The 26638-nt window shown below is 38.8% G+C and overlaps 1 protein-coding gene and 1 pseudogene across 1 annotated transcript in view; one reads left to right on the forward strand and one right to left on the reverse strand.

The window, feature by feature from the left end:
• Positions 1-26638, forward strand: part of LOC102874489 (neurexophilin-1-like) — a 467927-nt gene that overhangs the window by 31375 nt on the left and 409914 nt on the right. The window lies entirely within an intron of this gene.
• LOC102874088 lies at positions 8912-10148 on the reverse strand (annotated as a pseudogene).

The following is a 26638-nucleotide window of genomic DNA, read 5'->3' on the forward strand; positions in this document are numbered from 1 at the left end:
TAAAGGAGGAAATGAGCCTATAAATTAAATTAGAAATGATACCAGAATAAAATATATTAATCATGCAAGAACAGTGAATGTCTTTAATTTTGTACAACTTTATCAAGATATTTGCAGACACCCTATGCTCTTGTGAAATTCCAGTCAAACCAGAGTTTATTTTGCTAGAAGTTTAGTCAGTAGAAAGTAAGAGTATATGAAAAGTGACAACTAAGAAAAGATTATTTGGAATGAATTATATGGTACAGTTTCTAGAAAGCGTGACTTAAAATTAGAAAAGGAAAGGAGAGATTTTGGACTATGGATTTCAAGATCCATGTTCCTTCTCTTCCAGTAGTCCTGCCTGACAGTCATTTTGACCACATCATTTTACATAATACTGAATGAAAAACAAGGAAAATGGACCACTAGGAAGTATCACATTAATGAGAAAGTAGATAAAGTACTTTGAAATCTTAAAAAATAATGGATTTGTATTCACATGTGTTCAACATGGTGTTCTGGCACTTATTTTTGTGTATCATAGGGTTCATTGGTTATTTACACTTATGACTGTATTCTAAACACTCAACTATATATTTGGATCAAGTAATTATCTTTTAATTGGTAGTTCGTGTGCACTGAAATGAAAAAAAAAAAGGACATGTGTGTACATCTCTTTTTAAAAACACAAACTGAAGCATGCTTTACTTTATTCTTCTTCAGGTCACATATTGGACAGCATAGTGGCACTTTGTAAATATATCTTGTTTATCAATTCAGGGCTTCCTGTGGATGTACATAATTTTTTTCTGATATTTTTGAAAATAGAAACATTGCTAAAATGATTATCCTTTCACATTTATTCATGAAAATATACTGGTGTTTGAAAATTCTTAGAAATGGAATTGTTGGGTTGAAAGTTATAACATTTTAAAGTTTTCATAGATGTTTCCAAATTTCCCTCCAAAAAGATTATCCCAAATGTAGAGGTTAAAATCCACCAGCTGCTCCACAAGAGAAAGAGGGACAATCTCCTCCCACTCCATCTGCTGCCTCTGAAAACCTGCTGGAGCGTCAGCTCTAAGTCGGTTCTGACTTGATAGTATATAGCAACAAGAAGTTCACGAAAGAGGCATTTTCTCATATCTTCACCAACTTTAGAAATTTAAATATTCTTAGTGAAAGGTCTTATATCTTTTTTAAATAATTTGCCCTTATTTTTTATGAGAAAAATTTATATTTAGAATTAGCCAGCTGGACTCAGTTTAGATGATCCTAATTTTGTTGGCAATGTCCAAAGCATCATAGTCAGAAGCAAGTTGAAGAAAAGCCTTCTTCTCTCCATCAGGCCTAATGAAAGTGTTGACCTTGGCCACATCAATGTCATAGAAATTCTTCACGGCTTGTTTGATCTGATGCTTTTTGGCCTTGACATCCACAGTGAACACAAGCGTGCTATCGTCCATCTTCATGGCTGACTCAGTGGTCAGGGGAAACTTGGTGATGGCATAGTGGTCAAACCTGTTCTGCCTAGGAGAACTCTTCTTGGGAGTATTCAGGCTACCTTCAGAGTCTCAGAGTCTTAGCCAATGGTCGGAGGACAACAGAAGGACAAATGCTGCGGATCTTCTTTTTTTTGAGTGTGTGGCTTTGAATGCCCTTCGGGATTGCCTTCTTGGACTTTAATGCCTTTGTTTGGCTTCCTTTTTGGGAAAGGTAGGGGCTTCCTTCTTTGCTTTCAGCAACATCATCATAGAAAGGCTATTTGTTCTTATTTAATTTTGAGTGAACTTGAACACTTTTCTCAAGCTAAAAGTCAGTTGTAATCCTCCCTCCCTCTCTCCCTTCCTTCCTTCCTTCCTTCCTTCCTTCCTTCCTTCCTTCCTTCCTTCCTTCCTTCCTTCCTTCCGATTGTTCATACATTTCTTTGGTTTAGTTACATAAGCTTTTTTGAACTCGCCTCATCTGTAAAGTGAGCATTGTAGTAATAGCTGTTCTTCAGTGTTGTTTTGAGAAATAAATGAGTATATAAAGGACATTGCATAGTGTTGGAACCATGGTAATACAATGTTTAAGCAATCAGTTGCTAACCAAAAAAGATTGACAATTAGAACCAGTCCACTCTGCAGGGGGCGAAAACTGCCTATCTTATTCCAAAAGGATTAAGCCAAGAAAAACCTGTGGAGTACTTATACTCTATCAACACTCTTTCTGAATTGAATGTGACTCAAAAGGACCCAACAACAGATATTATTACTGACTACTCAGTAGTTATGCCTTTGCCCTCCCCACCCCTCCCATTATTTGTACATTCCCCTGGAATTCCAGATTCACATTTCTTTCCATTTATTTTGTTCAACACAATATATTAGAGTAACTTGCTTGTTCTTTTTCTCCCTTGCTCCCAATATTAGTGATCCCTTCATGCTTGCATACAATCAAATTTGAAATCTCTAAATGCTCGCTATTCCTCCTTCTTTCTCCTCTTCCATCTCTAATTAGCTTCCAGATTTTATCAACTCCATTTCAATAATCCATCTTCATTCCATCTTCTTTATGCTGTCAAACTTCTTTTAGAGTGGTTGAAAGAGCCTCCCCTATTTTCCAAATGACAATCTCTTGCTTTTTGAATTCATACTCCTGTTTCAGTGAATTTCTTTCTAAAAAGAAAATTAGCAATTGCTCAACTTTTAAAAAGGATATGACATCTGCTTACTGCTCACAGCATAAATTTCAAATTCTTCAGTTTGACCGTCAAAACATAGTTTTATTTTTCTAGTCTAGTACCCCAGCATGATTCCCAAGAGTCTTCTTGAGCTTTAGCCAATCTAAACATTCTGGTCCCTTCACACCTGTCATTTGTTTGCATGTTGCAACTTTATCTAGCCTTTAGAGATTAAAATTCCAGGACTTCAGATGGTGTTCTCACATGTTTATGGGCTGAACTGTTGTTTTTGTTGGTATGTACCATTGGGTTGGAGTCAGCTCTTAGAAGATCCTTCAGCAGTTTTCCACAATCAGTTGGTGGGTAAGAACCATGTGCCTTTGTGTTGGCAGCACGACTCCTTACCATTAGGCCACCCTTGTGGCCTGAACTAGTCTTTATATAAAATATGCCTTTGCATGTGTATAAGGCCTGGAGTGGCATCCACTTCCTACACAACTTATCTCTGGAAACTCTATGAACTTTGAGAAATGTTGATAATTATAGAAAGGCTTCAGGCCTTTGGTGTATAGGGTCACTATGAGTTGTGCTTGAGTTGAAGGCAATCAACAACAAGTCTCCTGAGGATACTTAGAGCTCTTTTAAAGTAGAATTCAAGCAGATTTTGATTCGAATGCTAACTTTGTTAATATGACCTGGAAAGTTACTGAGCCTCAATTTCCTCCATTGCTAAAATCTAGGATAACAAAATTAAACAAGAGTTGTCAAAGAGTTTATGGAGTGAGAGGCATATAATGGATGTATAATCAATGTTGGTTGGATTGTTGTTGTTTTTATTTTTGGGGTTTTTTTTTCTTATCCTTGAAAATATTCTTTGACAGCTCATTGCAAATCTCTTTCTCTTCAAAGAATTAAGATAGCTAATGGAGCTCTGGGGACCTAAAGGAAAGGAGTTGCACTGGCAACTGCCTCATGGCTGACCCTCCAGTGGATTTTCAGAGAATTTGAACCCTAACCCTAACTCAAAGGTATGTAGTTCAAATCCTCTGAAAACCTGAGGGAGGGTCAGCTATGAGTCAGTTCTGACTCAATGGTACACAACAACAATATATCCCTGTAGGGAGCTCTAGTGGGTTAATGGCAAGGAGTTGGACTGCCAATTCAAAGTCAGACAGTTCAAATCCACCAACTACTCCATAGGAGGTTACGGTGACTGTAACAGTGAGCTCAAGCATGTCTCAGATTGTGAGGATGGTGTGGGATGGAACAAGGGTTAGATCTGTTGTTCACAGAATTGCTGTGAGTCATACAGAGGGCTCTGATGGCCTAATGGATACAAAGTTATGCTGCCAAACCAAAGGTGGGTGATTTTAATTTATGGCCCTCAGGCCTGATTTTAATTGTTTTTTTTTCAAACATTCTTCTAGGTTGTATAGCATTGGTCTGTCCATTTGCTGTACAGAGGTAACTTGTGGTTACTGTAATGTAGAACACTGATTTTTATGTGTCAGATGCTAGAATGTTTACCCATGGGGGACAGTGTTTGGTGGAACTTCTCAATTAAAACAAGCTTGGCAGCATGAGTGGCATCTACTTCTGAAATAGCTTGCCTCCAGAAACTCTATGAACTTGGAGAAATGATGAAAGTTCTTCAAGTGTTCAGATCTTTCATTCATAGGGTCGCTATGAGTCATCTATGACTTGATGGCACTTAAAAACAACAAAAACAACAATAGAAACTACCACCACTCTACAGGAGAGAGATGGAGGGCCAGTTATGAGTCAGTTCCTTCTGGGAGGCACCCAACAACAACAAAGACATTTTCTTGTAGTTCATAGGAGTTGCTCTATTAACTCAAGGGCTTTGCCTCTCTGGTGGTTCGAATCCATCAGCAGCTTCATGAGAGAATGATGAACAATCTCCTTCTATGTGATTTATAGCCTCTGAAAACCACAAGAAGGTAAGCCAGTGAGAATTGGTCCTACCTTGATGGCAGTGAGTTTCAGTTTGAGAATGTATCCCTCATGAAGTTGGAGGAGTTTATTGATAAGAGTTCATACATACATACTGTGGTAGTCCGTGAAGTTACCATAAGTAATTTAGTGATTAGACTTTTGACATTTTTTGAGTCATTGTTGCTATGTGCTGTTGAATCACCTGCAACCCATGGTAACTCTATGTATAGCAGCTCTGAATCCTGCCCTATCCTGAGCCAGTCTCACTAATTCCACACAGACACCTCCATTACCCCAGTTACTGTATCAATCCATCCCATAAGGGGTCTTCCTCTCCTGTGCTGTCCCTCCACCATTCCGAACATAATGTTCAGAACTGGTCTCTCCTGGCCATGTGCCCAAAGTATGTGAGACAGGGCTTCAAAATCCTGGCCTCCAAGAAGAAACTTGATTTCACCCTCTCCAAGATAGACCAATTTGCTTTTTTTTGTGGCAGTCCATGGTATGTTCAAGACTTTTCTCCAGCTCCACAGTTCAAAGGAATCAATTCTTCTTCTGTCATCCTTAGTCATTGTCCACCTCTTTGATGCATAACAAGTAATTGCAAAGAACATGGCCTGGATAAGGTACACCTTAGTTTCTAAACTGAACTGACATCGTTGCTTTTCAGTACTCTGGAGAGGTCCTTGATGGCAGATTCTCAATGCAATTTGTCTTTTGATTTCCTGACTGCTGGAGGGATATGATCAAAGTGTATTTTGAGAAGTTAATCTGGCAGTGTCTTGTGGGACAAATGGAGGAGAAATTGACCTGGAGATAGATTAAGAGGTAGCTATAGAGTTTCACTTCTTGTGGGTTTAACGTTTCTGGAGACATGGTGGCTGAATGAACCTCTAAAACTATTGCCCTGAAATAATTTTACATTTTAAAAAAATCCCCTAAAGCCTTCTAAAAACCAAAAAGTTTAGCTAGACTAGTAAATATATCTAAATTGAACATGATGCCTTTTAAATAACTGCCTATATGGTATTAAAATGACAATAACAACTCTAAAGATTGTATAGGAAGGAACCTTAAGGGGCAATGTGTTTATATAAATAGTGAGGAGAAGCTTAGAAAAGAAGAATGAGAATGGTCAAACAACTTACAGAATATAAGCAATATCACTGAGTTGTACATATAAAAACAGTTGAATTGTTGTATGTTTTGCTGCATTTATTCTTAACAGTGGAATTAAAAAAAATTAAAAGAAATAATTTCAACATTTCAGCATTACAAAAAAGGATGGATAAAGCCATTAGGAAAACAAAAGCTCTAAGAAGTAGGTATGGTGAACAGAAAGGACAGGAGATAAAAGTATAAGCAGGAACATCACCCTAGAATCTAGGAGAAAGGCCTTCAGTTGCATGAGAGATTTTGAGTTGGTGGAAAAGCATGGATAAAATCCAGTTAAAGCACTCAGAAAATGATCATGCCAGAAATACTTGCTTTCCCCCTAGAATTTCTGAGGTAACTCCTTTTTGGGGGGATTTAGTAAAAGCATTTGGTATTGTGGAATTTCCTACTTGTTCTCCTATGTTCAGGTGACTTTGGGGATTGTGTCTCCTAGAGGATTAATTACCATAGGAGGCCTCTCACCCCTGAGAGGCTTTCTTTTAGGTCATGGTCTAGCTCAACCCTGGGGTCGAGCTAGGAAGGCTTATACATGGGATGCCTAAAGTGCTACTGACAAGTAGATAGATGAGCTCTCATTTCCCATATTGTGCTATTAGACTCCTGAACTAGTCACACAGGGTACAAGGGAAGTATTGCAAAGCAGGGGGCATTGTCACAGTCCCTTTCCAGCTGTTGGCTGTTAGCAACAACATCCATTCTGCTGCTGACACCCTGCTCTCCCTGGAGGCACTTATGCTTAGGAATTATTTAAACCACTTAAAGACAGTAGAATATTTAAAAGTCAAAATGCCGGCTTTCTAATTATTCCCTAGACCTCGCTCAGCAATACTGGCTTCATGTCATACAACGTGCATCTCATGGGGATTTCAGCAGCCCCGTGAGCAGAAGTGACTGTGTTGGCATGCTATTAACAAAGCTGGTGACTGCTCTGCCTGCAGCCTTGAAGAGGAAGAAAGCATCCCCTCCCACTCCCCCTCTACTCCAGAATCTCTAATGAGGTGGACAGGGCAGTTTCAATGGGATCTTCTTAAGATGTTTGGGGAAAACCTTGCTGTGACCCCTTCCACTTGCTTCAGTCCACTCGGGCCATTCCTGATGGCATGACCTGTGAAATATATGAGCACTGAACAGAGAATTTGGTCCCGTTGGCCTCTCTTGACCCTCACTGTCTCTCCAGAGTGACTTGAAAAGTTGTTAAAAAAATACAAAATAATTAATGAGTTAAGAGGAATCAAGCCTGGGGACCATGATATTGTCAGGAAGTTTGTTGAATGGCATTTTGAATTTGCTTTGTTAAATCTTGGAAATGGTATTAAGCAGCTAATGGAGTTGATATATTAAACATGACACTAGTCGGTACACAAAATGGACCCTAGCTAATCAGTGATTTGGTACATCCATTGATATGGGAAAGATGAGCTCTTTTTATTAGGTCAGCAGAAGCAGTGATGTATGGAGGCACTAAAATGAGGGAACAGATTAGGCTGCTCTTTGCAATTTTAATTATGAATTTTTATGAATAGAAAAATAAAATGTAGACATCTTTGACTGGGAGAATAAAGGTGTCTGTGGCGTTTGCTGGAGTTCTGATCTATTCAGGTTCCATTTTTCTTTAGCCTTGCCTCTAGATAAAGATTTGAAGGGATATTATAAATTCACATATTCTTCGTTTTTAATATATTATTAAGGAAGATGAGGTAGGAGAAAAAAAGTTCTTCCTTTTATCTGATTGCCTGTGATTTTACCTATAAAAAAAAAGGCAGGAAAAGAAACAGAATTTTAGACCTGAAAGAAATTTAGGAAAATCCTATGAACTGTGCAGATTTCTTTTTTCCCCCCTAAAATACCTGTTGCCTTCCGGTTAATTCCGACTCAAGCTGGCATTCTGACTCATGGCAACCCCAGAAGTTATAGACTAGAACTGCCTCAGAGGTTTCCTTCACTGTAGTCTTTATAGACTGGAACTCTGGTGGCCTAGTGGTAAGAATATGTGCTGCAATCCTGAGGATAGACGGTTCAGATCCTCCAGCTGCTCTGCAGGAGAAGGATGGGCCATCAAATCTCTTCTCATGGGATTACAGAAAACCCTGTGGAGGGTCAGCTGGGGGTCGGTTTTGACCCAATGCTACATAAAAACATCAATCTTTTCCTTTTTTAAAAAAACCAAATATTTAATATTTTAAACAACTCAGTTATACAGGAAAGACATTTAAATATGAGGAAGAATGTGGGGTCAAGATTGGTGGACGATCTATCAACAATCTGCGTTATGCAGATGACACAACCCTGCTTGCTGAAACTGAGGAGGACCTGAAGCACCTCCTGCAGAGGGTCAAGGACTGCAGCCTCCAATATGGATTGAGGCTCAATGTCAAGAAGACAAAGATTCTCACCACTGGACCAATTGGCAGCATCAGGATGGATGGTGAAGAGATGGGAGATTGTTCACAGCTTTAGTTTGCTTGGCTCCACAGTCAACACTCTTGGCACCAGTAGCCAGGAAATTAAAAGGTGCATTGCCATGGGGAAGTCTGCTGTTAGGGACCTTTCCAAAGTACTGAAGAGCAATGGTGTCTCTCTGGAGACTAAGGTGCATCTGATACAGGCCATGGTCTTCAAAATCACTTGTTATGCATCAGAGAGTTGGACAATGACCAAGGTGGCTAGAAGGAGAATTGATGCCTTTGAGCTGTGGTGCTGGAGAAGAGTATTGAGAATACCATGGACTGCTAGGAAAACAAAGATTTGTCCTGGAAAGGGTTAAACCGGGTGGCTCTTTTGAGGCAAGGATTCTGAGGCTCCATCTAACATACTTTGGACATGTTGTAAGAAGAGACCGGTCCTTGGAGAAGGACATCATACTGGGGAGGGTGGAGGGACAACGCAGGAAGGGAAGGCCCTCTATGAGGTGGATTGATTCAGTGACTGGGGTTATCAGGATGGGAGTGTCAGAGACAGTGATATTGTCACAAGGCAGAGCAGAGTTTAGGGCTGTTGTACATAGGGTCGCTATGAGTCGCAAGCTACTCGGCGGCACATAACAACAACAACAACAATCATTTTACAAAGCTGGCAAAGTACAGAAAATGGTTCTGCGAAATGAAATGAAAAGCATCACTTGGGAAATTTTCTTCAATTTTCCATCTTAATAGCTGGTGATACTACAAAGACTTGTGCGATGTCATCATATTAATATTTTCTCTTTAAGAAGATATCTGTGAGTCTTAAGCTGGACACGCTTTGCAGTCCTCGTACTGAAGACAGTAGTGTAAGGACAAGGCAGAGAGAGGAACTTGGACATAGTTTTCCAAGCTGCCTTCCTGAGATGCCACACCAGTGGATAGAATTCGTATTACACATTTCCAAAACTAGATCTATGGTTCTTTCACTGCAGTTTGTTATTTTACAGGTTATATGAAAAGGTTCTTCTAGGTTCACATTATCTGGGATTGCCTCCAAAGACAACCTAACATCTCCATAACCTGGAGCCATTCTTTGAAGCTGGCTGGTCCGTAACCTTCCTCTTTCTCCTAGATTTGTTTTCCACACTATATCCAATTTTCCAATAACTGTAACTCCTTTAATAATGCCTGATTTTTCTGCAAACTCTTTCTTGTGCTCTAGGCAGTATAAGTACTGGCATGTATCTATTGGCTACAAATAAGCTCTTGAACCAAATGTAGATATGCTTTCTCCAATTTGGCTGACAGAATTTAATTCTGCTACATTGTGCATTATAGATGGCTCCAAGGAAACCTTCTCCATGAACATAAGGCGGATTTGTAATATTCGGAATCTGGGTTTCAAGAAATACTTCATCAGTCTCTGCATTATAAAATTTTGTTTTCACATCCAATGGTTTGAGAACCTGAAACTTGAAGAATTTTCTAAAATACATCTTTTCTCCATTCTGAGTTGTATAACTGATGGCACACACCAATATGTGCGTTCCAATTTCCTTTACTTCATGGTGTTTGACGTCATCAATACAACAATCAAGTTTAAGTTCAGTAACAACAGCATTTGGGGCTGAAAGATTTAAATGCTGAGAACTTGTCTGAAGATCAGCTTTTACCAATATATCATTTACAACTTGACTGCTATCATTATGAACGCTGATATAACTGGAAAAAGTCTCACTCAAAAATATATTCCCAAAATTCTGTGGTAAAGTCAACATTTTTCCCAACATTAAAATTTCTGCACCATTTACAGTTGAGGGATCATCTTTCATGAGTTGGCTAACGAGATCTCCAGGTAAATCGTTTTCTTCACACATTACTGGAATATTTGTAAATAAAGTAGGCTTCATCAATCCCAACACTTTCAACGCCAGCAGATGTTCTTGTTTGGGGGGATTAACTTCCATCTTGATTGACACTTAACAACAGTCTTTATAGAAGCAGATCAACAGGGACTTCTAATGTGGTACTGATGAGTGGATTCAAACTGCCACAAGGGACTATTTATTCTGGAAAATTGACACGTCTTTCAGTTTGTGTGTGGAAAGTGATAAAGAAAAGTGGTAACGATCACAGGATCTGGAGTCAGTATAGTCGACGTGAGTATGAACTCTCTCTTGCTGTGTGTCCTTGGACAATTGCCTTAACTTTTCTAAGTCATAGTCCATGCATCTGTAAAATGGACATAATATTGGTTACTTGCACTAGGGCTATTTTGAAAATGGATAATATGCATGAGACAAATGTAAACCGCTTGGCACACTCCCTGGTGCTTAATGTTGAATATATGTTTTAGTATTATTTGAGTACAAAATCCACTTATGTATAGTACATTTTCCTTGGTGGAAATATGTGACTGCTTTGGACCTCTCAGATTTTTCTAATTATGGTACTTACAGTATCTCCAAGTTTAACTAAAATCAGGTTTAAAAGGTCAAGGTATTTTATTGGTCTATCAAAAGTTGTTAGTAACGAAATACTGTGAAATGAAGAATCATGAAGCATCAGGTGATGAAGCCTTCTCTAGAATTCTCCCAAAGGCCCTATCATGTACATTTGCATATAGTTGGCATATGATTTACAGAAGCTTCTTGTCTGTTCTGAGGTATTTTCAACTTAGGCTTTTATTATGACTCCCCTTAGGACACTAATTTCCTGAGCTTCTCTAATCTCCTTTCAGACTTACTTATATAATACGCTCTCTGTGTTGTTAATTTTCTGAAAGTATGAGTCTAGGACAGCAGCTGTATAAGCTAAGAGGTAGAGCAGAGGGTTGGAATAAGCCTATGCCTAGACAGTTTAGCCCATTTTTTGAAAACGTTCAACAATTGTGAAGATAGGGTAAGATTTAGATCTATTGCTCTTAGGAGTAATAGTCAACTCCATGGCACCTAACACCAACAGCAATGAGAACAATGAGGACATTGTGCTAGCATCTTTAGATTTTTGCTAATGAGCTCTTAGAGATTCAGGAAATTATGGTACAAATAGGACCAGTTGGTAAATAGGTTGACTAGAAATATAAAACTAAGCGTTCTTGACTTAAATCTTTTTGAATTAAAATGAATAATCCTGAGTAGACGTTTTCTTGGAAGAGAGGAGTTACAGAGCATTCTGCCTGTTTACTTCTAGGAAATTTATTCTAGAGCATTGCTATTTATTTTGAGGCCAATTCCAAATTTTTTTTGGAATCTAGTGCTATCAGTGTTATTGATTGCACTCTGTAGGGATAGTCATAATTTGTGTGCAGTTAATTAATAAAGTTTATTGAGCATTTAGTTGTGGGGCAAATTGCACAAAACTAAAAAAATAAATTATGACTCATCTGTTCTCCATTTAAATGAGAAAGAAAAGAAATTGGAAAACAAGTGTTTCTCCTTCTCTCCCCAATTTATAAAATAAACAAATCAGGTGATAGGATAAAAGATAAGGACAATTTTCTCTCAGAATAAAATGTATAGAATACAATAGGACATCATTTCTCATATAATTTAGGCATGCTGTTAGGAAGGACCAGTCCTTGGAAGAGGATATCATGCTAGGAAAGGTGAAGAGTAGGAGTAAAAGAGGCTGACTTGTAAGAAGATGAATTGGTGTAGAGATGGTAACAGCAGGCTTAAACATACCAGAGCTCATGAAGATGGGTGTAGCAGAGGGAAGAGTTCAGATCTTGTTCATAGGTCACTATGAGTTGTTAGGGCATCTAGTAAAAATAACAACATATGATCTCCAAGTTGTCTTTCCAATTAAAAATAAACAGTCAGATGAATATCTCAGCAAATAGCCAAGTAAGAAGCATCTATGCTGAGTTTTCTCCTGAAAGTGGTATGTAGATTGGGTTAGAGACGGTTGAAGGAGTTTAAAGATATTTCCAAAATTTAAAGCCTATTTACATTTTATCTTTGAAAAGTGCCTTCTCTAGATAAAAGCCATGCTTACCATAGTGTATGTTTATTTTCACAGTAGCTCATTTTAGTCTGTGAATAGAAAATCTGTTTTTTGATACAGAACTAGTTTTGTATAATCTAAAATGTGTCTGTCCCAAGTCAGCTACCTTGTTTTTTTTACCATCACTTATTATTGATAAGGAAATTATGCTCTGAAATACCCTTCCACTGTACACATGTTTACCTCCCCTGGAAGTCTCATAGCAATTGTCTTGGTAAGTTGAAAGCTTCTGAATTGTTTGTAGTAGATCTGCTTAAGAGGCTTTTTCTTTATCCTAATGTTTTTCCCCAATAGCTTAAGTGTCACGTCAATTGCAGTTTCTAGATTTGGGTTTCAATTCTAAATGTATTAGTGTAGAATTACTTCAGATGATACAGTTCTGCCACAGTTGTATTTTTCTGTCATTTAATTGTATTCTTAGGGAGGGTGGGAGATGTAAGTCAATTAAACAAGTTGTAAAGATTTATAAGTTTTATCTGTAGTTGTGTTCTCACATTTCCAGATGACTCTTCAGAAACACTGATCTTTAAGATGGCCAAACCATTGGTTTCAATAATTTGATATACATATAAGTGACGTTTGTATTTCTTAGTCAAGAGAGATCTAAGTAGTTGAAGTTTTTTATATGTGGTCAGGGCTAACAGTATTCTTCACAAATCCTTACTCAAAAGAATTTTCTTAAAAATGGAAACATTTCCCTTTATCCCAGGTGTAGCTGTTTCCAGAATTATCAGAAATTCATTTTTTGTTTCAAGCTCAATAATTTTAAATTTTAGGCTGTTTAGGGTAGTTGTGCTGGTATTTCAAAGGAGGGCAATTCAAATCCATTTTTCTATGGGAAAAAGTTGGGCAGTCCACTTCTGTGAGGTTTACTGCCTTTGAAAACCCATTGGAGAATCAGCTGTGTGTTGGTTCTGACTTGATGGCAATGCATAGCTAGCAGTTAGACTTTTGGGGAGCAATATGTAGAGTAGGGACAGAAATAACTCTGTGAGAAGGAGATCAAGTGCCTTGGAGTCAGGGAGAAGGGACGGAACTGTACTGGAGAATGATGAGGGGCTAAGCAACCACATTTAAGATTTTCATTTATGTTTGTCACACTCTTAGTTTCATAGAGATTTTCACGGTTTACCACCTCTCCTCCTACCCTAAAGCCTTGTCAACTTATTGTCATAAAACCCAGATAATGCTGTACTTTGTACAATGTTTATAGGATTGACAACTGTGAACTTGGTTCTTTTCTCTCAACTATGCCTTTGGCATGATGAAAATGACCTTACAGCCAGCACAAGAGGATGGAGTCACAAAATTGTGTGGTTCAGAGACAAAAGTAGAGATTAAGGCAAGGACAGGAGGAGGAAGACTCACTTGGAACTGGGTTGCCTTTCTGGAATCACTGGGGGTTTTATGGGCAATCAGACAGTAGTTAGGTGTAGAATAATGGCATTTGGTTTTCCAGTGGCTCTGTATCTGAAAATCACAGCTGGTCAGCAGGCTCGACTTTATCCAAATTGGATCTGAATGATTTATGTGGAGCTTCGAGGTTCACTATCAGGGTATTAAAGAGAACACGCAATGAGACATGATAATTTCTGAATTTTTGCTGTTTAATGTGCAGATCAGGCCAATGAGGCTGCATTTGAGGGAATGTGTAAGCAGAATGTGACTACAGCAGTGGGTTCAAATATGGCAGAGATGATGAAGATGTCATAGGAAAGGTCAGAGTTCAGATCTGCTGTTCGTAGGGCTGCTATGAGTTGTACTCAAGTTGACAGCCTATAATAGTGACAGCAACAATATAAGCAGAAGAAGCCTACATTCAGAGAGGATGAAAAACTTTGGGTCACAAGAACATCATTAATCGAGAAGATATATTCCTATATTTAGATGAAGGAGAGTAGGACAGAGAATTGAGAATGAGAACTATTGAAAAATCACAGTATTGGACTCTTTAAATTTGGAATAAAAATTGCAAAATCCGTGATTTCTTTGGGAATGGATTGTAAATAAAGAAGACAACTTCCAGCACCTTATTTTACTTTTTACAATAGGGCAGATATTCACTTGACATGGAACAACAGAAACACAGATCTGTCTATGGCCTTCAAGAATTAGATGAAGCACTTTAAAATTTATTTATTCTTTAGATACCTACATTTAATCTTTTGTTCCATGGAAAATAGGTGAGGCCTATTATGAAGATGTTTCGTTTCTCAAAAAAACCCCAAATGTCCTGTTACTCTTTCACATTCTTCAGTCCTGACACGCTTTATTGATGTTACTTTCTAGAAGGTAGAATATGGTGTTGTTCATTTTTATTCAAGTAGCTAGTTATAAAACATTATGCATAGTGTAACCTCTTAGTAAATAACATTCCCTATCTCCCTCTGTGAGATCAACTGCCTCTCAAAACCCAATGAAGGGTCAACTCTAGGTCAGTTCCAATTAGATGGTATACAACAACAACAATAATAATAACATGCCATATTTTTATAGAATTTTTAAAGAGATATTGTGGGTAATATTTATTTATTTTTGTTGTTCTACAAGTGCTGTGAGAAGGAAAATAGTACAATTTGGTCATGCTTATCATGTAATAGCAGTACACTATTTATTACGTTGGTAAGATCCCTAATTATATTCTTTTATTCCTCTAATAATGTACCCTTTTTGGAGGAGAAGAAAGAAAAAGAAGTTATTAATGTATTTCCATTTACATGAAACTATACTAATTTACAATAATTGTGCTTTGACTTGTATATCCACTCTACCTCTGCTTGAGTTTGTTCAAATATTTGACCCTGTGGAAATTGTTTTCTCAACTGTATAGTAAGGGGCCTTGCTAAATGATCTCTTAGGTCTTTCTAAAATTCTGTGTTTTATGAGTGAACATTTTTCAAAGTGTTTTCATATTCATGATTTCATTTGATTCCCCAACCCCCCAGTGAGGGAGAGAATAGTGTCCCCGTTTTACAAATGAGTAGCTGAGCCACAAAGGGGTTGGAGGGTTTACCAAAGTCACCCTGAATCTGTTTCAGAGCCACAGCTGTCCTCCTCTGCATCTGGGCTCCCGTTGCTGGGTGGCCTGTTTCGCCAGCTCCAGTGCTGCCAGGCTCTAGGGTATGAAAATGCTGCCTATCTCACTGGCCCAACTGCCTGGTAGGGGAGAGGATCTGGTTGGGACTTTGCGCTTTGGAGTGCCCTGTTGGCAGGAGAGGCAGTGGATAAAATCCACCAGGCTTGGGTAGAGAAGTAGTTGGCTGCAAATCATCCTTTGTAGCCTAATAAGGAGTGAAAGTAGGCTACCGAGGGAATCAGCTCATTAGCCACAATAGATTCCTGCTTGTCTAATGGAAGCAGAAGGCCAGAATAGAAAGATCTGGCCTAAAAGAGGCAAATTCACTTGGTTTTAGCACCTCATCCTGGCTTTCCCACAGGCATCTAAATTGTGGAAAAGCCATTACTGCTTCAGTTTAACAACAGGGTCTATCTCCCTACTCACTGAAACGTCTCCTCACGGACTTTAGATAAAAGAGGCAGGTACATGTTAGTGTTATAAACTACCCTCCAATTCTGCAACTGAAAAGCATGTACTTTCCCAGTAATGGTGTGAGTATGGCATAACCAAATGTTTGTCCCCCCCTCTCCCTTAATTGTTATAAAAACTGGCATTTTTCAAGGAAGCTGCTTTGAATTAATTCTTCCATGTAAGGAAATAGATCCTGTCAAGGGCCTAGAACTCTAAATGCCTAAGCAGTGCAGCTGTTCCCCACCAAGGTTGAAAATCATTGACCGAAGCTGGTTGTATCATCTAAGGTAGTTGTTTCAATGCATCACACCCAGGCTGTGTTATCCATCATAAAAGTACAAGAAAGCCTTTTCCCCACTGCTATTGATTTTCACAGAGTGACTATTTGTCTGCACTCCTGACAGAATGACAGTCCGCTGACATTGCTAAGCTTGAGTGTCCTTTTATACCCCCTGAAGTCTGAAATGTGTGTGTGGACATGAAGACTCAGATTAAAACTCACTTAAAAGATTGTTCTCTATTGGACTGGTTTTCAGATTACTCACTATAGTACTGTAAACACTAGTTCCAACATCTATTCTCCTTTCCTCACACTTTACTCTCATTTCTAAGCATTCCTCTTATGCTGTGTCTTCTGTATAAATAAGGTTTATAGATTTGTTATGAGGACTGTGATTTGAGGTAGACATCAGACTCTTGCTTTTGTAAGAGGGAAAGCAAGTTGCCAAACCTCAGCAGTGATAGAGCTTCCATTTAGTTAATGTCTTAGCCCAATGTGACTAGTCTCGATGAATCTACTCCAAAAGAACAGACGTTTTCAGATCAGGCAGGATGTCATTTTCCCTTTCTAGACTGCTCAGATTTCATTTTCCACTTGAACTGCTATAGGTATCCTGAGCTCCCTTCAAATTACCCAGGGGCTTGATGAATAGCTGGGCTTGCCAGCGAGTGGACAGCTCATTAGCCAATCTGCAAGGACCTGCTGTGACTATTCTGAATCAAAAAGTTAGGTTTCTAAGAGTAGATATCCAATTAGCAACAAAATGTACCCTTATGAATTTTAACTGTTGCCTTGTCAGAAGTCTGAGGTGGATGTTTTCTTTCAAGCTGTTTATTTCACTTATTGTCATTGGGAGCAAACATGAAATGACGTGGTAATCAGGAATCAGGTGTGCAAAGATAATTTTTAGAATTGTTACACAGGCTTTGTGTTAATCTTTCTGTTTCTCTTTAATTTGATGTTATATTTTTGGTGACATATTCCCATCAGGTAAATGCTAAGAGAAGGGGTGAAAAAGCTTCCTTTTTTAAAATCAAGTATTACTATTGCTAATTCTGCTTAAAACTTGAAAATATAGGGAGAGCAAATAAGGAAGTCGTCCATGATCTCAGCATTCATGAAACACAACACTGACAAAGTAAATTCAGATTCGACTTTTTCTTGTCTATCTTTCTGTCTTTTAGGTCTTTGTCAATATCTCACTTTTCTCATATACACAGTATTTGTAAAAGTATTTAAAAAATGTTGCCATAATGCTCTAAAAAAGCAAATAAACAAGAGAAGAGCGAACTTGGCAGGGTGGGGTGGGCAGGGAGAAAAGTGCAACAATGGATGAATGGAAATCCAAAGTCTCTGTTAACTTTCATTAAAATTAATGATAATAATAAAAAAAGCAAATAAACAAGAAATTGCTTACAAAAAAACCAAACAAACAAAAAACGTTGCCATCAAGTCAATTCCGACTGGCGATGCCATCATTTGTATCAGTTTGGTACTGATTCCCATAGTGTTTTCAGTGGTTGTTTTTGAGCACTAAATTCCCAGACATTTCTTTCAAAGAACCTTTGGGTAGACTTGAACCTCCAATCTTTTGTTTGGCAACTAAGTGGGCTTGCCATTTATACTACACACAGACTCCTCATACAATATATAGGCTGCTATTTGTTGACATACATTTACAAAAATGGATTGACATTCTGCTTGGTATCTTGTAACCTGCTCTTAAACTCCTTTATGCTGTAAACATTTCTTCATATTAGTACACATTTATAAAAAATTAATTTTAACAGTGTTGTTGCAACTCATAGTTTTATTCAGTTCAGCTCTAAACACTCACCTAGGTACCTTTTTCATTCTTCTTTTTTCGAATCTCAATTTCATGAATTGAACTCTATCTTTGACCTTTTATATGTAACCCAGTGTCCACTGATCGTTTCCTTCTTCCTCAGCTAGAATACACCGGAATATACTATATAGTTGTGGTTATATTGGTTTTTCAATGCACCTTCTCCCAGGTTGAGCAGAATGAGCATTATCCAGACTTGACTCGTAAGGCAGCGTGAGTGTGGGAATGCTGACATTATCCCTGCTTGTGGGAGGCTGTCCTGGGGCATGTAGGGACACATTGATTTGGAGAGTGATGAAACTTGGATATCCTGCAAGATGTTCCTTTCTTTTCATTTGCTTATATATTCCTAGACTAATTCTTTGGCTAGTCTTATAAACTTTGGTTGTTTAAAAGTTATAATGTGAAGCCCAATTCCCAATTTTCTTAAACTAACATCTGTTGTTATTGTTAAGTACACTGGTGTTGGCTCCAACTCATAGCAAGTGTGTCCAGCATTACAAACCCCTGCACCATCCATACAATTTCTGCAGTGTGTAAGCCCCTTGTGGTCTCATTGTCAGTTCATCTTGCTGATGGTCTTTCCTTCTTTTGCTGACCTACTTTTCCAAGAATGGTATCTTTTTCCAAGGACTAACCTCTCCTGAGAACATGCCCAAGAGACAGTCTTAACATTTTTGCTTCTAAGGAGCACTCCAGTTGTACTTCTTCCAAGAAGAATTTGTTTGTTCTTCGCACAATCCAGGGTGTATTTAAAATTCCTCACCAACACCACAATTCAAAGGCATTAATTTTTCTGTCTTTTTTTATTCATTGTCCAACTTTTACTTGTATATGAAGCTATTGAAAAGATCATGGCTTGGGTCAGGTACACTTTAGTCTTTAAGATAGCATCTTCGATCTTTAGCATTGAAAGAGGTCCTTGACAGCAGCAGATTTGCTTAATGCAATATGCTCCTTGATTTCTTGACTTCTGCTTCCATTGGTATTGATATTTTTTAATTGACATATTCACCATTGAAGGTTATTTATATTGTTTTCAACTTTTTAATTCCTACAAATAAAGCTACAGAACATGGTGTTCTCTCTCTCTCTCTCTCTCTCTCTCTCTCTCTGTGTGTGTGTGTGTGTGTGTTCTCTCTCTGGGATAAATACCCAGGAGTAAAATTGCTGAGTTGTTAGCTAAGTGTATCTTCAGGCAGTGTTTTGGTGGGTTGGGTTTTTTTTTTTTTAATTCCCATCAGTAATATTCTAGCGATCTACTTTCTGTGTATCCTCACCAGTGCTTGGTGCTACCATTATTTTCTATTTTAGCTGTGTGTGATACTGTGTTTTCCATTGGCATTTCCTTAATGACTAATAGTGTTCAGCATCTTTGATGAAATATCTGTTCATGGGTTCAAATGGGCTTTTTGCCCATTTTTAAAAAGGATTTGTTTGAGGGGGTTTTTTACTGTTGAGTTCTGAGAATTCTTTGTATATTTTCTATATATGTGTTTTGTCAAATATTTTCCCTCAGTCTGTATTTTTTTTTTTACTTTTCCTAACAAGATCTTATTCAGAGCAAAAATTTTTTCAGTTTGATGAAATCTAAATTATCAACTTTCTTTTTCACTCTATGTTTGGTGTCTTGTCTAAGAGTTCATCACCTGGCCCTAGGTCCCACATTGTTCCTAAAATGACAGCACATACTGCCTGCTTCCTACCCGACTTGGCCTTGTTTTGTCTTCTCCTTTTCTTTCCATCTCCCTAGAAAAAGGTTAAACAGGCCTTTTTTCTATTTTGTTTATGTCTTTTTTCCCTTAAGAATACATTCTACAGTCAATCTTTCCAAAGATTTATGACCTATACCAGCTCAACTTGCTGTTGATTTAGAACTGACACTTAGTTGATCTTACAGTGGGATTCTGAGGTTGTAAATCACGAGAGAGATTTATCATCTTGCGCCTACAGAGCTGCTGGTGGATTCGAACAACCAGAGATGCAGCCTTTTGATTAGTAGCCCAACCCCCTGTGGACAATGCCACCAAAGCTCCCTAAAACATGTTTTAATGAAACAATACCCCCACGCCCAAATTGCAAAATTCCCTTCTGATGACCATCTTGCAGGTAAAACAACTTACTATTTTCTAAAACAGCTTATTACATTTTTTGAGAGGTCTGAGAGTGAGAATGCTTGCTTTCTGTTGGGGTCTCCTGAAGCTGTGATCCTGGACAAGAGGCAAATTGACTTTTTGCTCAGAAGGACCAGCTTTCTTTGTACCTGAAATCTTCAGCTCTTCTTCTCCCGACTTTTCTTCTCATGGCCAGAGTCCTTGGCCCTTCATTTCTATTTCTTCTTCATAAACCCTGTAGATCAGTTACAGTGCTTTTGGTTTTTGTTGGTTGTTCTGATGACAAGGCAGTTCTCCTTCTGGTCCACACACACCTGTAGGTCTCCTTAGGGTAGGGGAGGTTGCTAATCTGCTGCTGGAAGCTCATCTTGGTGTCCTTGCGCTTGAAGATGGCATTGGCATTGCTTTCCTTGATGCATTCTGGCCCCAGGCTCCCTGTTCCTGGGGATGCTGGGTCACCCACCTCAATTTGCCATTGACCCAAGGCTCCCAGGGCACATTTCACATGCCATTTTCTCACAAGTAGTTCACTTGTCTTTTTGTCGTATTCTTCAACCATTTCCTTTCCATCTGGGAACAGATAATGCACCTTCCTTCTCCTGTCCTGCAGCAACACTGTCTTCTCTGTAGCCTGTAGGCTCTCCAACCAGCCTGTCACCACCATCTTTTCACTGCACCACGATGCACCCAGCTGATGTCATGGCAATAGCTCTCAAGTATTGCTTTTGGATCCAAGTCTAAGTCAATCCTTAACAGCTTCCCCCTTTTCCTCCATTTATCATGATGTTGTCTATTGGTTCAGATGTGAAGATTTTGTTGCTTTTCTGATGTTGAAATGAAATTAATATTTTTTTATTCTTTTTTTATTTTGTGAGGTTATATTCTTTTTTTAAATTTATTATTAATTTCAATGGAAATTTACAGAGACTTTGGATTTCCATTCATTCATTGTTGCACTTTTCTCCCCTTCCAACCCTCCCCCCAGTACACTACTACCCTCTTGGAAAAGTAAAAGAAAAATTCTTTCATTGTTTTACCATCCCTTCCCCCAAGTCCACTCCACTATACAGCCTTTAAATCCATATTTTTTTTTGTCATTGAACTTCTTCAGTAAGATATTTAGTCTTCTTCAGTAAACTCTTCAAGTCCTTTGCCACGCTGTTGTGGCTTGCAGGTTGTTATCCTGGCAATGTTACCCATGGTGGACAGGTTTCAGCACAGCTTCCAGGCTAAGACAGACTAAGAAGCAGTTCTGGCCATATGCTTTGGAAAAAATGTGTCCATGAAAATGGTATAAATAGCAACAGAACATTGTCTAGAATTCCATAGTCCTGGAAGATGCAGCTCTCAGGTTGGAAGGCACGTGGAACTAATACTTTATCACAGTAAAGTGTTCTCTCAACCAGGAATTTAGATTCAATGGCACTCTTTTGGCTTGCTTTTCATCTAGAAATACCTATATTGCCGCCCTATCCAATTTATCAATTCCCACTCACTTGGCCAAGAAAAAAGAATTTGTCATTACTTGTGTTCAGGGTAATCAAGAGAGTGTGAGTCTATAATAAAACTAATATTATGCAAATGAGCCAGAAAATAATTTCATTTAGTTCTTTTAAAAATTTCTCAATTATTTTCCCCGTATATCCTTTTTTAAAGATCCCTTCTTGAATGTGAAAATATTTTGCCAAGTTTTGTTTAAACAATTTGTGTTTACAATGCATATTGGGCGGCTAACCTTTTTGCTAATCAGTGGGGTTAGCAGCTTAAGTCTACCAGCTGCTTCAAGTGAGAAAGAGGTGTGTTCTCCTCCCATAACGATTTAGAGCCTTTTGAAGGCTGATGACTCTCCTGAGGTAGAGTTGCTGTGAATAAGAACTGACTTGTCAGCAGTGAGGTTTTTTTGGTATGTTTGAGTTTTTTGTCTCATTCTGTCTGCATTTAAAGGAAGCATATGAATCCGTAGGGCATTCTGGTGGCCTAGAGGTAAGGAATTGAACTGCCACTCCATAGGCACTCAGTTTGAGAAAAAGATGAGCATTTTCCACTCGAATGATTTGCATCCTCTACAAACCTGCCAGAGGTTCACTTATGAGTCGGTTCTATTTGGTATATAATAACAGCAGTATGGATTTCTATAAAATATGGTCTTAACAACAGGTAAAGAGAGTGTTGGCAAAAAAGATGATGATCTGATGGGAGACGGATTAACACTGTGGCTTCAACAATGGGCTCAAGCAGGTCGGTGACTTTGAGGATGGTGCAAGACAGAGCAGCGATTTGTTTGTTGTACACAGCACTGCTATGAGTCAGAGCTGATTCGACAGCACCTAACAACAAGGGCCTCAATGCGATGGTTTGACACAGTGACTGCAGCATGGATTTAAGTGTGTTGGAGATGGTGATGATTGATTGTTGTCAATGAGTGTGGACATTTAGAAAGATGCTTTTCTTTGTGTGCTGTATGGCCACCTTCTCCCATCAATCATTTGAACTAATTTTTTTTCTCTCTAATAACATTTAGTACTTCCAGTTCTATAGTGGTTGTCCATTGTTAGTTATTAAGTTAATTCAGACTCATATTGACCTTCTGGTTTTGGTCCATGATTTTTGTCCCCAACAAAGATATGCCCGTTTTTTCCCTCTGTGACAAAAGTCCAGAATAAGAGTGGCATAGCAAAGTGGACTGGGGGAGGGTAGGAGAGGAGGGAGGAAATTACACAATAATGATTTTTTTTTAAAGCAAGTTAGGGGTTAGAGAGGAAAATGTGCAACAATGAATGAATGAAAAATCCAATTTTACTATAAACTTTCATTTGTTGTTGTTATGTGCCTTTGAGTCACTTGCGAATCATAGCAACTCTATGTACAACAGTCCTAAACCCGGCTCTGTCCTTTGCCAGTCTCACTGTCTCCGATATACCCACCCTGAGTACCTCAGTCACTGAATCAAACTCATTAAAATCACAATTAAAAAAATTAAAAAACAACAGAAAAACCCCTCTTACCCTAAATAATTTCTTATGTAAACCATAAGTGAATTCTTTCCTTTCTACCATTATTCAGACTGTAGTTTGTTTTCTTTACTTTCAATACAACCAGATGCATATTAATGTTTTTGTGACACACTTGGTGGTATTTGAAGTAATTTTAAATGATGTTTTCATATTAGGCTTTCTTCGATCTGACAATCTTAAATGCAACTCTGTTGCCTTTTTTTCCTACCTAACTTATGAAGTATGCCATTGAAATTCATACTTTCCATTAATAAATATTGTTCTATTGTTGCTTTTTTAAATCCAAGGGTAGAATTATTCAGTGTTATTAGAAGTGTTCTACTTCCTTTATTTCACTCCAAATCTATTTCAAAGTAAATATTGGCTGGAAACCCAAAGAAGTTTACTATGTGCACATGTGGTCACCTTTTTACAGAACTTGTACTTGTCTATATGTTAATTTGGGGTATGTTGTCTGGAGGTGCTAGATCCTAGAGAAGGACATTATACCTGATATAGTAGAGGGTTGGCAAAAAGAGGAAGATCTTCAAGGAGATGAATTAACACTGTGGCTGCAACAATAGGCCCAAAGCAGGTCAGTGACAGAACGTGCAGGACAGAGCAGCAATTTGTTGTACACAGGGTTGCTGTGAGTCAGAGAGGATTTGACTGCACCTAACAACAAGGGCCTCAGTGCAATGGATTGACACAGTCAGTGCAGCATGGACTCAAGTGTGTTGGAGATGGTGAGAATGGCACAAGATGGGACATGGTTTGGATCTGTATTCATAGGATAACTATGATTCACCCAACTTGATGACGCTTAACAACAACAACAACAAAACTGGGGGCCTAGTGGCAAAAAGCTGCATTCCCAACCCAGTATCAAATGTGGTTCGAATTCATTAGCTGCTCTGAAGGAGAAAGATGGGCAATCACAGTCCTGTGTGATTTTCTGCCTATGAGCAATCACTGAAGGGTCAGCTATGAACTGGGTTCTGATTTAATAGTACATGAAAATAGTAACAACTAATAAAATCCTACAAACTCAGTTGGAATTGACTCATAGCTAATCCTCCAGGGGTATTTCAGAGGCTATACATCGTGAAGGAAGAAGAGATTACCCATCATTCTCCCATGGAGCTGCTGGGATATTTGAATCGCCAGAGAGGTTACCTTTGGGTTAGCAGTACAGCTCTTTAAGGACCAAATCACCACAGCTTCTAACAACAATTATAAATGTTAAATAAGAAAACCAACCAACCAACCAACCAAATAACCAAAATCTCCCCCAGTAGTTGTCCTTGAGTCAATTCTGAAGAAGAATGAGTGAAGAATCAATGCCTTTGAATTGTTGGAGAAGAGCATTCAATATTCCATGTACTGTCAAAAGAACAAATCAGTCTGTCCCAGATGAAGTACAACCAGGGTGCCCCTTAGAGTCAAGGACGGTGATACTTGTCTCACATATTTTGGGCATGTTTTTAGAAAGGGTTAGTCTTTGGAAAAGATACTATGCTGAGGAAGGTGAAAGGTCAGAGAAGAGAGGCAGACCTTCAGCAAGGTGGGTTGACACAGTTGAGTGCACGGAGGCCTTCAGCATAGCAGAGGTCCTGAGGAATGCACAAAATAAGGCAGAGTTTTCATCTCTTGTTCATCGGGTCTCTCTGAGCTGTTGTCAACTTGATGACACCTAAAAATGACAACATAAGACAGAGTAGAACTGCGTTAAAGGGTCCCAAAGGCTAAAAATCTTTATGGAAGCAGATTGCCATGTCTTTTTTCTGAAGAGTGATTAGTAAGTTTGACCCACTTTTAGTTAGCGATTTCACATATAACTATTGTGCCACAAAAGTGCCTTAGGTGATAAATCTCTCTCTCTCTCTCTCTCTCTCTCTCTCTCTCTCTCTCTCTCTCTCTCTCTCTCATTGAGTTAGTCCTAATTCATAGTAACCCTAGGTTTCTGAGGCTATAAATTGTGACAGGAGGAGACTGCCCATCTCTTCCTTAGAACCACTGGCAGCTTTGAACCACCAGAGATAATGAGGCCTTTCAGATAGCAGTGCAACCAGCTATGGACTATGCAAACCGAGACTATAAAATTGATTGTTTCTACAGAGCTTGGAATGTAAGTTGCTGAGAAATTCCTTCCTTCTTGGCTCTAAAACAGGTACTGCAATTTGGGACACACTTATGGCAGCTGATATAGGCCAGCAGGCCCACAAAAAAGCACAACTACTCAAAGGTGCACCCCACTATGTTGACTTACTCTTTCTTGTTCTATTATTAATTGGTAACTAGAGTAGTGAAAAGAAGCTCTTGGGGGCACAGTGGTCAAGCTTTTGACTCATAGCTGAAACGAGAGGTCAGCAGTTAGAACCCACCAGTTGTCCAAGGGGGGTGTTGTTATGTAGTATTGAGTCAGAACTGACTCAGTGAACCCTTCAGTGGGTGTTCAGAAATAGTAAATTGTACAGGAAAAGATTACCCATCTTCACTCCTCAGAGCAACTGTTGGGTTCAAACTGCATGCTTTCAGGTGGCAGCTCATCTCCTTATGCCTAAGACACTAGCAATCTGCCACCATAAACATTATAGCCTAGGACATCTTATGGGAAAGTTGTATTCTACCCCACAGGGTCACTATGAGCCCAGGATACACAATAACAACAGACTACTCATGCCAGAGGTCGTCACTTCTAGTGGTCCAGCTATGGTGCTGATCCAGCTCAATGGAGATATATTTCCTTTAGATGATGATCATTGGGAAAACAGGGTTAATTCTTCCTTCCTAATGTGCCTCAATGCACATATTAATAATTTATATAAAGAGAGATCTATATAATAAAAAAGGAATATGCAAATGTACCTAATTTTTTCCAGAAGTCTTTACTGAGTTTCTTAATATAATTCTAGGTTTAATGGCATTTGGATTCGACCCATGATCCTTGATAGGAACAGGAGTGGTGGTAGGGAGACTGGCTTTATGGAGCACTGGTTAATGTGCTGCTTTTAAGGAAATTTGCTTCCTGAATTGAAAGGTCACCACTGCTTTTTCAGTCATTCTTGCTGCTGGTTACCTAGCAGGTAAGGAGTTTCACTGCCAACCTAAAGGCACATGGGTGTCCACCAGCTGCTACATAGGACATGAGAGAAAGATGGTCAGTCCTCTCCTGTGCTGTTTCTTGCCTCTAAAAAACCCACTAGAGGGTCAGCTCTGAGCTGGTTCTGACTCAACGGCACATAACAACAACAATCCCTCACGTATGATATGATAGAAAAGTAGATGATCAACAACATATGCTATTCATTGTCATTCCAAAACCAACTCACTTGTAGCAAATCGATCCCAACTCATAATGACCTAAAAGAACAGAAGAAAAAACTGCTCTATAGGGTTTTGGAGTCTTGCACTGATGTGTCAAGTGTGATAACGGTTCCCCATGGTGGATAGTGCTTGATGGAGAACCTGGTTGAAACAAGCTTGGAAGCAGGAGCTTGCATCTGAAAACCTTATGAACTGGGAGAAAGGATGAAAGCTGCACAAATGTTGAGGACTTTTGTTTATAGGGTCGCTATGAGTCGTCTACTACTCGATGGCACTTAACAACAACAAACAACAGCAACAGTCTTTACAAGAGCAGATCATCAAGTCTACTTTCCCATAGAGCCACTGAATAGATTTGTA

The sequence above is a fragment of the Elephantulus edwardii genome, unplaced genomic scaffold (assembly GCF_000299155.1).
Source record: "Elephantulus edwardii isolate Elephantulus edwardi_28Jun2011 unplaced genomic scaffold, EleEdw1.0 scaffold00007, whole genome shotgun sequence".
Taxonomy (NCBI): domain Eukaryota; kingdom Metazoa; phylum Chordata; class Mammalia; order Macroscelidea; family Macroscelididae; genus Elephantulus; species Elephantulus edwardii.